Here is a 13,202-nt window from a genome sequence, read left to right as displayed (position 1 = left end):
TCAAGTCTGGGGTAGGTTTCTCCCTCTTCCTCCAGATCCCCAGTAAGATTCCCCACTGGTACAGCTATAGAGTTGAGATCTCAGCTGAGTGGCCAAGCCAAGATCTCCATGACATTCTCTGTCCAGCCAGTGCTTTGTGTCCCTGCCCAAGTAGCTGACACACACACTCTTTGAGATTTGACTTATACATAAACACACACACACACACACACACACACACACCTGGGAAAGGCTGGTACAGGTTCACTAGCTATGCCTCCTTTTGCTCAGACTATAAAGTAGTTATTACTGCCATCAGTCAACTCTTTATCAGCTACTTTAAGGCCCTTAACAAAAGGTGTCCAATCTTACTGTATAATGTTACTATAAATCCAAATGATAGTTTGACCAAGAGCAAGGCTATTAGGAGTGGCCCACACAGTGTCACCAAATAAATATGCAAGTACTCTCAGAGCTTAAATATGTCTCACAAATATCAGCCACAAGAAAGGTTTAAATATATTTAATAATAAATAATAAAAGAACAAGAACATACTCAGTAAATCATCACAGTTACATCAGAGTTCAAAATCACAGGAAATACTTAAAACAACATTGCAGGACAGTCTCAAATAAATAAAGAAAACATCTAAGCTATACTTCACTATATTCCTGTCTGTATCTAAGAGTAATTACTGTACCCTCTTTAACTTACTTACAGAGCCAGGCAAGACAGATGTGATGAGTGGGCCTTCCAGCTGATGCTGTCAGGTCAAAGACAAAATAAAAAATGGCCAGTCTCTCTCTCTCAGAGAGTTCTTAAATTAATATCCCAAATATAATGCTGGGTTAGCTTGCAGGATGACATCACTTCTTATCATCTGACTTTAGTTCCCTAGCTTAACCCCATTGCTAGAAACTGCCAGCATTTAGCATCTCCCTGTAAAAATACATAGTCCTCAGATGTTTGCAGCTGCTGGAAGACATAAAACAATAAAACACTTACAAGACAATGCAGAAGGCTCCCTAGTTTTAGGCATCCTGTCTCCTTGCTGCATTGAAACTATCTTTTATTAGGCAGTTATAAAATAATTTAAGTTTGACCATTTTTCTGAAGTTTTGCAAGTTAACCCTCTATGTTCCAGTTTCCACTGTTAAAATATATAGATTTATATGTTTACAATAGTTTATGCCCATTTCTGTTCTGTTCCAGTAGGGTAATCTGTGAACACATCTCTAAGCTGAGTACTCTATAATGTATTCCTTCAGCACACATCTGTACAAATCATCTTATATGACATACAGTTGAAATACATTTGCAACACAAGCATATGAATCACACTGATATTCACAAATGACACATAACCATTTGTAAAATTACAGACAGCTGTGCTGGCAGTACCTTCCTTTTTTTACACTTCTGTATAAATTGTGTTAATATTCACAAATGTCATATAATTATTTACAAAAATCCAGATAGCTGGGCTGTATTTCCTTTTATCACAAGTACAATATGAAGAATTGATTTCTACTTTTACATTTAATTACATTTTTTAACAACAACAAACTGTAACTGATGATTGCTCCAAGTAGTCTTACAATATCCACATATTGCACACATGCATGATTAAATAATACAGATTACGTTAACAGCATAGCACATATGCCACTTCTTTTGAAATTGTGTAATATTTTCAAATAATTTTATTATATATTTGTGGTATTTGAACCCACAATGTCTCACTACAGTATTACAATTGGTTCCTACAGTTGCCTTGTGCTACATACTGAAGCATGCATGTATGATTTTACAGTTAAGATATGCATGCTTAATTTGCTACTACAATACTTTATATAAAATAATTGTTATGGTGTGCTGCACACATACCCCATGCTTCCCTCAGTCTCTCTAAATGTTCAGCATAGGCTTCCCTGTTCACTTTTATCTCCTGGTTGGCTGTAGAATGAAAAGGAGAGAACGAGAAGAGCATTATGCTTACCTGTCCTGCGTATATGCAGCTTCTATCTAATTTAAATTCTTTTTATCTGTATACTTACACAGCTGTGGTATGTCAGCAGTCCTAAACTCATTCAGCCACTATTTGAGTGTATCCTGCTTGCACCTTTTGAGGTCATTAAAGTGGTGCCTGCACTGTTTCCAGTCCATAGAATGCCAGTCCCACTGGAGACAGTCTTGGCCAGAGTTTTTCAAGCCTCAGATTTGTACTGAGACCCGGTATAATCCCCCTGCTACAGCCTTCAGCTGTAGTGCTTTACAAGGAGCCCAGTAAAAATTCTGGACTCCTCCAGACCCCACCTTTGATCCCTAAATTGAGCACCTTGTCTTTTACTTCCAGATATGTCTGCTCAGGGCAAATAGCAAACGTTAAGATTGTTTTCCCACCAATTTATCTTATCGAGTTTAATGCTAGTCTCAAACCTAAACAACCATGCCAAATGAGTTTATGTGACATTAAGTGGAGAGCAAAAGTGCCAAACAGAGATGAAAGCAGTTTATGAATTAAGAAGGGTAATATGACAACTGACTTAATTTTTGGTTTTGATGCTGCTTTACCTGTTAGCTGATTTAACTTTGCAGACATGTGTTGGGGGTATAATTGCATGACCTGAAACATTTTTCGTGTGGCTTTACACATTGATACGATTAATTTGTACAATGTGGGCTTCAAACCTATGCAACACAGACAAAACATATTTTTCCACACAGGTGATTTTTCATCATTGCCACAGAAGAAGTGCTTGACATGACAGAGTGAGGGCTTATCCATACATGTGAGTGATCTAACAAGGTCTGGTTTATACATTCATGTGTGTAAGAGTATCATTGAAAAGACAACTATACCTACAGCAACATAATTGTCAGTGTACTGCCAGTCACACATTAATTCATATGAGCTCTAGTGCTATACATATATTATGTTTCTATTGTTTTATATTTTATAAAAGTGAGTAGACAAACATTACTCTGGCTTTGTAACTGTTTAATTGTACAACCAAAATTGTACTGATACCACAGTTAAACATATAGCATATTTTTGATATCCTGTAGATGCTGTAAATATTTATTCCTATGTGTAACTTTTTTATACTGTTAATTTTTATGTAAAGTAAAGTGGAACATCAGTAAGAAAAGTTTGAGCTTCGCTAGCTTAGAACCTAGGCTCATCAGTATTATAACCCTTAATTTACAACTGCTGCCACAGGAACAACTAGGTAGCAGCTGTATATTTTCACATTCATTACTCTGTATTTGTGTTGGCCACCATACAATGCCATTTTGAAAATTCCGTGGTGGCAAACCATACAGGATAGAATGTATCCATTTTGAATTGTTCACTGCTTCCTGTCTGCAGGTGTTCTGGACCTGCAGGTGTTGAGGACATTCACTGACTGTCACATAGCACTGCTTAGCAGGTTTGCACGATGATAAGCAAAAAATGCAACAATATATCCATTTTAAAACTGACTACAGTCTGCTTCCTGTCTGCAGTTGTTCTTCCTGCTTCTTGTGTGGGCCATTACACCATGCTTGTATGAAAGTAAGCGACATGCAAAAGTGACAGGCAAAGCTCACATTCTTTTATCCATTTAAGCAGAGTTTATTATAGCAATAACCCATGCCTGGGTGTGGGTAATTCTGGATTTACCCACGGTTGGCGTGGTTTGGTCACAAGGGCGAAGCCCGAGGGACCAAAGAAAGCCAACCGTGGGTAAATCCAGCATTACCCACACCCAGAAGTGGGTTATTACTATTATACAATGACATTATTTAAGAAAAAAATAATTACTTTTCTTAAATAATGGCATTGTATAATGCCTCCTTGCTGCCCTTCTGCAGCAGACTGTCTGGTATTCTGCGGCAGTTCTGATGTACTGCGCATGTGTATGCCTACGCAGTACATCAGAGCTGTGGGCAAAAGCAACGGAGAAAGCAAGATCTCCATTGCTTTTTACTGTTTTGCTATGTTAAATTGGTTTAACATAGTGAGACAGCTTTAAAAAAAGCAACAGAGAATCTCCGTTGCTTTTTTTAAAGCTGTCTCGGTATGTTAAACCCATTTAACATAGCGACACAGTTTTGAAAAAAGCAATGGAGAAAGCAAGATCTCTGTTGATTTTTACACACTGTCTCGCTATGTTAAAGGAGTTTAACATAGCGAGACAGCTTTTTTAAACCTGTCTCGCTATTTTAAACTCCTTTAACATAGCGAGACAGTGTTTTAAAAAAGACTTATATTAATGGAAAAAGTCCTGATGACCGGACCTTTTTCCATTAGTATAAGTCGATTTACAACGTGCACGCTGACCAATCAGCGTGCACGTTTTGGAATATTAATGGGGGCTCATGGTATAATACATTTTATCCTTAAAAGACAAGTGTGGGACTTATACCATGATCTACAGACTGTATACACTGTGCAGATTATCATGTTTACCAGGTGTGCTACACACACACTTGATTCACAGGTGTAATTTATGCAATCTTTATCATGGAATTACGTGACATGAAACCTATTTGATTTATCTGTTTCACTGTGTTTGCACTAAGCCTCATGCCATGCAAATATTAATATTAAAGAAATCATAAACAACATTACAAAATAAATTTTAGCACATATAGATTTTTTTACACAAGTCTGGATTTGAATGTCACAACAATGAACCTACAAAACACAGTGAGTGTCTTATCCCTCTTCGCCACAGAAACAGCCTTGCAGCAGGAATGCAAATCATTGTGCACACAAGCAAGTCCCATCTCAACTACTGTATTGACAAGAAGTATAACACATGTACATTCTCAGTTGTTTGTACATGCGTTAATTACATATTTAGTGTAATCACTGATCACACAACCATTTATGAGTATGGTTTGCAACACTGAGAGCAATGTAGTTCTGTCATCTCTTTGTACTGTGTTCATTCTTCTCTTACCTGAGCAGTAATCTCAGACTTTTAGTCTGGAAGACATTTTGTATCATTGTCCTTAAAATGTATAAGAATATTAAATGACAGTATTATACATTTTTCAAAAAGTCAGGAGAGTTTGAATATTAATGAACATAAACTGAGAAATGTGTGCTGATCACTTCTATTTAAAACCTTGATACAATGAATTCTACACTTTGTAAGTATAACCTGGGTGACACACCCGTGGCAGGTAAGGGAGTCTATATTGCTGTTGTATTTTCCTTCTCCCAACCAGTAATCATTCACAGTTGCAATCCATTAACAACTAACACCGAGGGAGTGCCTGCACTGTTTAAACCTGCTCAACGGTTCCAAAAGTTTGGAATTCAGAAACTATAATGAGTTTACACTTCATTTGCATCTTCACTGTGCTCACAGGCCTGACTCTACATTATAAAAAGGTAACTGTGTAGCTAGGGAACCTGAAGGTGAGGAGAGCTGCATATGTGGACAACACAGAAGAAGATTGATGTTACTTTGGATTTATCTGAACAGAAGACTTCTGATCTTGATAAGGTATGATTGAAATTTTCAGCTACATACAAGATTTGCTCACGTTACTCAAAAAAAAAAAAAATATATATATATATATAACGGAACCATTGTCAGAATATCTGGAATTTAAATTGAAACCATTGTTGGTATTATTAAGGGCACGTATTAAAGATACCATGCAATTTCTAAATCTTATGAGTGATTTGCAGGTTTCAACAGATGCGCATTTAGGCACTCTTGATGTGCAGTCTCTATATACCAGTATTCCACACCAAGGGGGTATTAAAGATATACAATACTGGATGCTACAAGCAGGTACATACACAGTGGCAGAAATGGATTTCATAATTAACATTTTGCAGTTGGTTTTGGAACATAATGCTTTCAAATTTGACAACCAGTGGTATTTGCAGAGTAAGGGAACAGCGATGGGTGCCATATTTGCCCCAACGTATGCAGATCTTTTCATGGGCTTTTTTGAGGTGGAATACATATATAATGAAAACTTTGCCTTTAAAAAAGAACTGTTAATGTGGCAGAGATATTTGGATGACTGTTGGGTAGTGTGGCAGGGAACAGCATCCAGATGGCAGCAGTTTGTGGAGTATCTTAATCACAATAAATTTGGCATCAGGTTTACAGGTTTAATAAATTTATTTACTGTAGACTTTTTAGATGTGCATGTTACCAAAATTTTGGATGGTACTATAGTGACTACGTTACATAGAAAGCCTTTTTCAAAAAACTCTATGTTGCATGCGAATAGTTGCCACCCTCCCCATGTCATCCGAAATATACCAACAGCCCAATTTCAGAGGATCAGACGCATATGTTCTACACAAGAGGAATTTGACATACAAGCAGGAGCCTTAAAACAGAGATTCTTAGATAGAGGCTACCACAGGTCCACAGTGGAACAGGCCTATTATGAGGGTCAACAATTGAATAGATCTGAGGTTTTGCAGTATAGTAAAAATAGTGTTCAATCTAAGCCACAGGGAGTTAGGTTCATTACTACATATGGAAATAACACCTTTAAAATAAAAGAAATTATTTCTAAATATTGGCATATATTTAGTAATGATCCATTTTTTTCCAATGTGGTAAAACAGTATTGCCAGTTTGGATACAAACGAGGCAAAACTATTGGACAGTATTTTTCAAGTTTTAAAAAACAAACTATTAAGATAGTACCCAGAACATTAGGTCGTGCAGGCAGTACGTTCTGTGGAAACTGCTAATATTGTAAATTGGTGTCAAAGACCTCTTCCTTTACTTCTGTAAATACCAACAAAGTGTATGAGATTAGACATCATATTAAATGCACCAGTACTTGGGTTGTGTACATGGCAGTCTGCCAATGTGGGGCATTCTACATTGGGCAGACTTCATGTAGTTTTAAGCAGAGGATAGCACTGCACATCAGTGATATAAAATGTAAACGTATGCGTAGTGCATTATATAAACATACATTAAATCATCCTGCATCTCATTTCATTTTTGTTGGTATCGATAAGGTTAATATGTATGAAACTAGTGAATCTATAGCCCATCAATCATTGTCAAAAAAGGAACGGAGATGGATAATCAATTTGGGAGCACTTTTTAAACCAGGTCTCAATGACCATTGGTAATAGTTCAAGTTGGATTGATAGGCAGTTGACCACTTGTTGTTGGCTATTCCGATATAGGCATACTTTACAATTTACATCATGGTATATATAAGTAAAAATATTATACACATATATATATATATAGATTTTTAAATAGAAGCATCTTTGTTTGTTTCTAATGGGGCATTGATATTTAGTTATACTGGTGTAGTTGGTAACAGGTGCTACATTATTATGATGATGAATATATCTGGAAGTTGAAGTTATAGGTTGTATGTAGGATAGGGTTTCTTTTGCATTATTTAGGGCACTTCGTATTATATATAAATAAAAAATGCATTATTACAAATGCTAATTTAATATATATGTGTGATTTTGTGCAAAGTGACAAGTTTCTTATAAATGGGAACTTTGTAAAAATGTATAATATTTATTATATGTATGTGATCACAATTAAAGGGTATATTTCCCTTTAAATGGGAAACCTAGTATTATATAAAGGTACGCATTCACGTATTCTGGCACTCACTGATGACGCTCTGTCGAGCGAAACCGGTCTGGAGGGGATTGTGTTCACAATAAAGTCTTTTTGATTCACCTTGCTGCCTACGTCTCCTAAATAGTGCTGGAAGATTTTTGGACTTGTGTGTGTGTGTGTGTGTATATATATATATATATATGTGTGTGTGTGTGTGTGTGTGTGTGTGTGTATATAGCAAATTAAACTATTTTACATTCTCAGATACAAAGCTTTATTAACTTTCATCACAACAGTTATTGTTATATCTGTTTCTCTTACACTTTTCTGTGTTATTTCAATGAAATATAAATGTCATATATTGTCAGTGATACAGGGGTGTTAGCAATCTAAGATGGCCCATAGGCACCTCTGGGAGAGTGCTGGTCACAGGTAGAGGTGACTGACAATTATATAAAAATGACTTTTCTGTGGTACATGTGTACTCATTTTGTGAGAATTTGTTAGAAAGCACTTAGAACAATTGACTGTTGTGGTATCCCTTGCTTGGTGCAAACTGTCATTTGTTTTGAGGGAGGGGGGATACCAGTTCCATTTGTGTGTTGCCACTACCAAAACCTTTTTTTAAAGAGGTTTGCTCTTATTAATCCTTGTTTTCAATCAAACCTTGGTTTGTGTGTAACTGTGATATGTTACAACAACATAACCTTTTATATTTAACACCTGAAGTTTTGTGTTTCTTCACTGGGTAATACTGAAAACATAATAATACATGTATATAAATAAGCAGGACTTTTATTTTTGTGTAGTATCCTTCTTTTGTGTTTTATGTTAACCCCCACAAACCCCCATTCAGTGACTCTGAGAATAATGTAATTGTCCAAACATTTAGGCAACATGGTATCTTTCTGCTTGAGAGAGGAAGTGGGAATATGACTAGCAGAGTGCAGATTTGGAACCAGATAGTGAATGACATAAATGCTGTAGGGGGGTGCAGCAGGACATATAATTAGGTGTGTCATAGGACCACCAATATGATTTCATAAGCCAGGAGGAGATCAGCTGCAGTGGCCTGTGGAAAGATGGCTATGGTGGGGGGGTCCTGTTAAACAGCCACAACACCAAATGAAATGTTCATGTCCACTGTCAGAGATCCAGAGAGCTCAGTGGAAAGTGCACGACATCATGTGATTGACGTTGGTGCTGCTGTTATAGGAAAGACAAGTATGTCCCAGGAGGAACTTCCAGGTAAGCTCACATATTGCAATGTTTAAAATTTTCTTGTATAGTAAAATATTGAAAGTAATAGTTGTTAGTTTAATTATATTTTCTTGTGGGGGAGACCTATTTATAAATTGATACACTTAACAACACATTCTGGTACATTACACATGGGCATGTGGTGGACTTGCCAGCCAAGTTTCAGTTAAAAGCATTGTTAATGGACATATAAAGGCAAAACATTGGTCCCCTCTGTGTTATTGTTATTGTGATGATGGTGTCCTTACCTTTTGCTTACCTTGTTCCAGGACCATCCTCCTTAGCAAGTGTGGAGTCATCTGCACATGGTAAGCCAAACATTTTTATTTGGGTAAATCTTGTGGAAAGAAATAGCCAGGGAATTGTTATGGCTAAGCTTGTATAGGCCCTAATGCCGATAGCCTAGTACCAACCTATGAACCTAAGTACTGATGAGCATTTTACAGAAATATCCATTTATCCATATGTGTAAGGTGGGTGTCAGGAGTGTGTGTGTATACCATCTGTGCTAGTGGCGCCTGTGTAAGTTTGTTAGCATATATTAAATTGTACTGTAGGCATTAATTTCTTTCCTGTGTTTGTTGATTATTATCACAGGTGATCCTGCCATGTAGGAATCATACCACCTAATGTCAGAGTATTGTCAGACCCTGATAATGACAGTGGCCAAAGAGAGGAACAGTCAAGTGGGTGCAGAGGTTGAATCTGACACTAAGGTTGACATTCAGCTATCCCCTGTATTTCCAGTGGACACAGCCAATAAGCCTCCACATACCTATTCCAGTGAACACTCAGATATTGGGCAGGTGGAGGGAGAGACACTTGATCAGGGTAATGGGATTACAACAGCTTCAGTGCCTGTTGACTCTGGTTGTAGCCAAAGTGTCAGTGAAGTGCCATGCAAGAAGGTTTTTAGAGGTGTTCAGAGGAGGCCTGCTGTCCACCCTTCACAGGAGGTCTGCTGTCCACCCTTCACCAGATCCTGATGTTTCTTTCTATGCCAATTGACATATGTTTAGGGCCATCATGGAGGCACAGGCATGTTCTAATAGGGCTCCCAAGGAAATACTTAGGGTTGTACATGTGGTACAGGTTGACATGTGTGGCTGCCTCCACCATGTTGCCAGTTCAATGAATTGGATGAATGATGCATTGGAATGGGTTGTGTCTGTAATGGAACATCTGCCGGGAGGGTGGCATCCACATGGCTGTAGGTCAGCCACATCATCTGATGTTAGCAGACATAGCTGTGCCTGATCATGCTTCTGTAGTGGCACTACATCCACTGCACTGTCAGTGGTTGAGGTTCTACACCCAGATGTTGTAGGCAGGCCATGGGGTAGTAGTCCTGGTCATACTAATGAGGAGAGATTGTCCAGTATACATCAGTCACATTCAGGTATCAGCAGTGCTCCTGACCATGATATGGACATGTCAGTCCAACTCCTGGCATAGCCAGTTCTCATGGTTGAGGAAGACAACAAACTGTCATCTGTATCATGCACAGCTCACACCTGTCTAACATACCAGGACTTAGAGCTAATACAAAGCTTGGCTGTGTTCTTTTAGACACTCACTCACACATTTCACCTTCAGTGCCCATACCAGCACACACACATGCATAACATTTGCATAGGTCAGTTGTGAAGCTTACAGCTCATTCAGTATTAGTGGCCATTTGATACTTTATACAAATGTCTGTCTGCTTGTCTTTCTTACTCACATGCACTGTCTATCTTTTCTCTCAGCCTAGGCCTCCCCCCCCCCAAACAACCCTGTGTAAATGATGATAACTCTAACATAGCCTTGATTTTTCTTTGGATTCAGGGATACATAAGTCTTTTGTCTGATGCTCAGGGTACATAGCTGACTTAGTGCTTAGTATATCTGTGTTTGTGATGCTGTTTTGCAAATTCTACTGCTTTCATGCAGGTTTTTGTAATGTGCACATCCCTTTCAACCTCTTAGACCAACAAAGCTGGACCAACATATAAATAAAAGGGGGACAAAGGCCCAACAATAGGGAAATTTTGAAATAGTTTGGTCTTAAAATGCTGACAAAATAACAGGTTTTGCATTACCATATGATTTTTCTGAGGGACATGGAGTCTGAAACTGAAATTTGTGTCATTATTTTCTAACTTCAGTCTTTAATAATTTGCCAGTACAAAACTATAAGACCAAACTGTAGACATTCTATGAAAATCAATATATTTGAGAGGTATGAAAGTGTGATTCTTTGATGCATGAGTCCTATTAGTTGATAGAGGGCAAAAGTTGTATTGACATAAGTCAGTCCACTCACATATTGATGTCATTGCTGTAAAAAATCACCCACATTATACTTAACTTACCTTAACAAGTAATAGTATGCAAGGATAAGCCATTCATTTGTGGCATTTGTAGACATTTATTTTTCTATTCCAAGTTCAGCACTTATGTTGGAATTCTGGCAGTTGCAAGAGTTTTAATCTGGGGTTGACTCTGTCTGATGCTAGCAGTACAAAGCCATTGTATGGGTAAGTAAATGTTGTGAGCTTTGCTGGCATCAATTTTACTGTATGTATGTGCATAGGGATGAAGGTTTTAGCCCCTTAGGTGGTGAGCATGTGCATTAACCATTGCTTATTGGCCAGCGCAAGGGCATATTGTGCATGTTTATGTTTGCCTATACCCCAAATGTCTGCTGGTTCTCCCCCTCTGACTCCACACCTGCGTGTGGCTGTGGTGACCTTGCCAGTGGTGGGATATGTGGCTCTTCACCTTGGTGTGCCTGCTGAAGCTTTTTTCTCGGGATAATACTATGACACATGGCACAGATGGTGAAAATGTCAGCACATGTATGGGGATTGTATTGCAGGCTCCCACAGATGTATCTAGACAGAAGAACCATGACTTCATAGGTTCATAGGTTCATACTAGGCTATCTGCCTGGGGCATTTATAAGCCTAGGCCATGTGTGTTTGGCTTTCGCCACCCTTTTGCTGTGCCCTTTTTAGGGTTAGTTTACTGTGCCTCTAACTAGTAGTGACACGGAAGTAATCCTCGGGGTAAACCTACAATCCCCCATCCACTCATCAAGACTCCTCTTGAAAAGAGTCAGTGAGGGGCTCTGCCTAACATGGACTGGGATTCTATTCCAGAGCGAAGGGAGCCTCTGGGTTGTGAATCTGTCCCTCCAGCATGTCCTATTTATTTCTGTGTTGAGGTTCAACTCCCTCGAGCGCATGGCTCTAAGGGATTTGGATTTTCTGAGGTGGAGCATGTCCATTAATTCTGGGTTGGACATAGCTTTATATGTCAGGCATAGATTGCCTCGAAGCAGGCGGTATGCAACTGAGTAGAGCTGGAGTTTCTTTAACCGAGCAGCATATGGCATCTGTTTGAGTCCCTTGATCCTCTTTGTGAGGTACTTTTGGGGTCTTTCTAGTTGCTGCAGGTGTCGGGTAAGGTACATCCCAAATGAAGCATTGTATTCTATTATGGGCTTGATGAGGGATGAATAAAGGGGCACAATGACCTCCCTTGATCTAGATGTGAATCCTTTCATGATAAGGTGGGCTGTATAGAAGGTCTTTCTAACCACTTTGGCAATGTGGTTGTCGAAGGAGAGATTACTATCAACTTGGGTCCCCAGGTCCCTAATTACTTGCTCCATACTTAATGGGTTACTACCTATGTGATAATTTGTTGGCACTTTGTTTTTGCCAAAGGGTATGAATATACACTTTTTGGCATTTAGCTTTAGGCCATGGCTCTGGCACCAGTTATCCGTCTCTGTGAGACCTTTTTAAAGGATGCTCATGTCAGCTGGAGAGTCAATTATGGCACCCAGTTTGCAGTCATCTGCGAACTTGGTAGGCCACAGTTCTCCCATGTTAGCCTGTACCTCAGAAAAATATATACCGAACAAGTGTGGTCCCATGACTGAGCTTTGTGGGACACCACTTGTAACCGGTTTCGAGTCTGACATGGCTCCTGCAATTCTGACTAGTGGGTTCTGTCTTTGAGCCAGTTTGCAACCCATCTTGTGACATAGGGGTTTATATTTAAGCTGGGCAGCTTATCTATGATGCCTGAGTGGGGCATTGTGTCAAATGCTTTTGCGAGGTCCAGGTAGGCTGTGTGGACTACCTTCCCTTCATCTATGGCCTTGGTGACTGTTTCAAAGAAGTCGACCAGGTTCAAGAGGCAGGATCTGCCCTTGACAAAGCTGAATTGGGTAGGATCTAGTGTCTGTATGTCCCCAATGTCTTTGTTTATGATTTCCATGATGATCCTCTCCATAGCCTTGCAGACTAGGCTAGTCGAACTTATGGGGCAATAGTTTCCAGGGTCCGTAGAGGCACCATCTTTGTGGAGTGGGACCACTGTTGCTGTAAACCATT

This window comes from Protopterus annectens, chromosome 1.part0 (assembly GCF_019279795.1).
Source record: "Protopterus annectens isolate FY-2018-M chromosome 1.part0, PAN1.0, whole genome shotgun sequence".
NCBI classification, from domain to species: Eukaryota; Metazoa; Chordata; order Ceratodontiformes; family Protopteridae; genus Protopterus; species Protopterus annectens.
Note: the sequence above shows the minus strand (reverse complement) of the source record.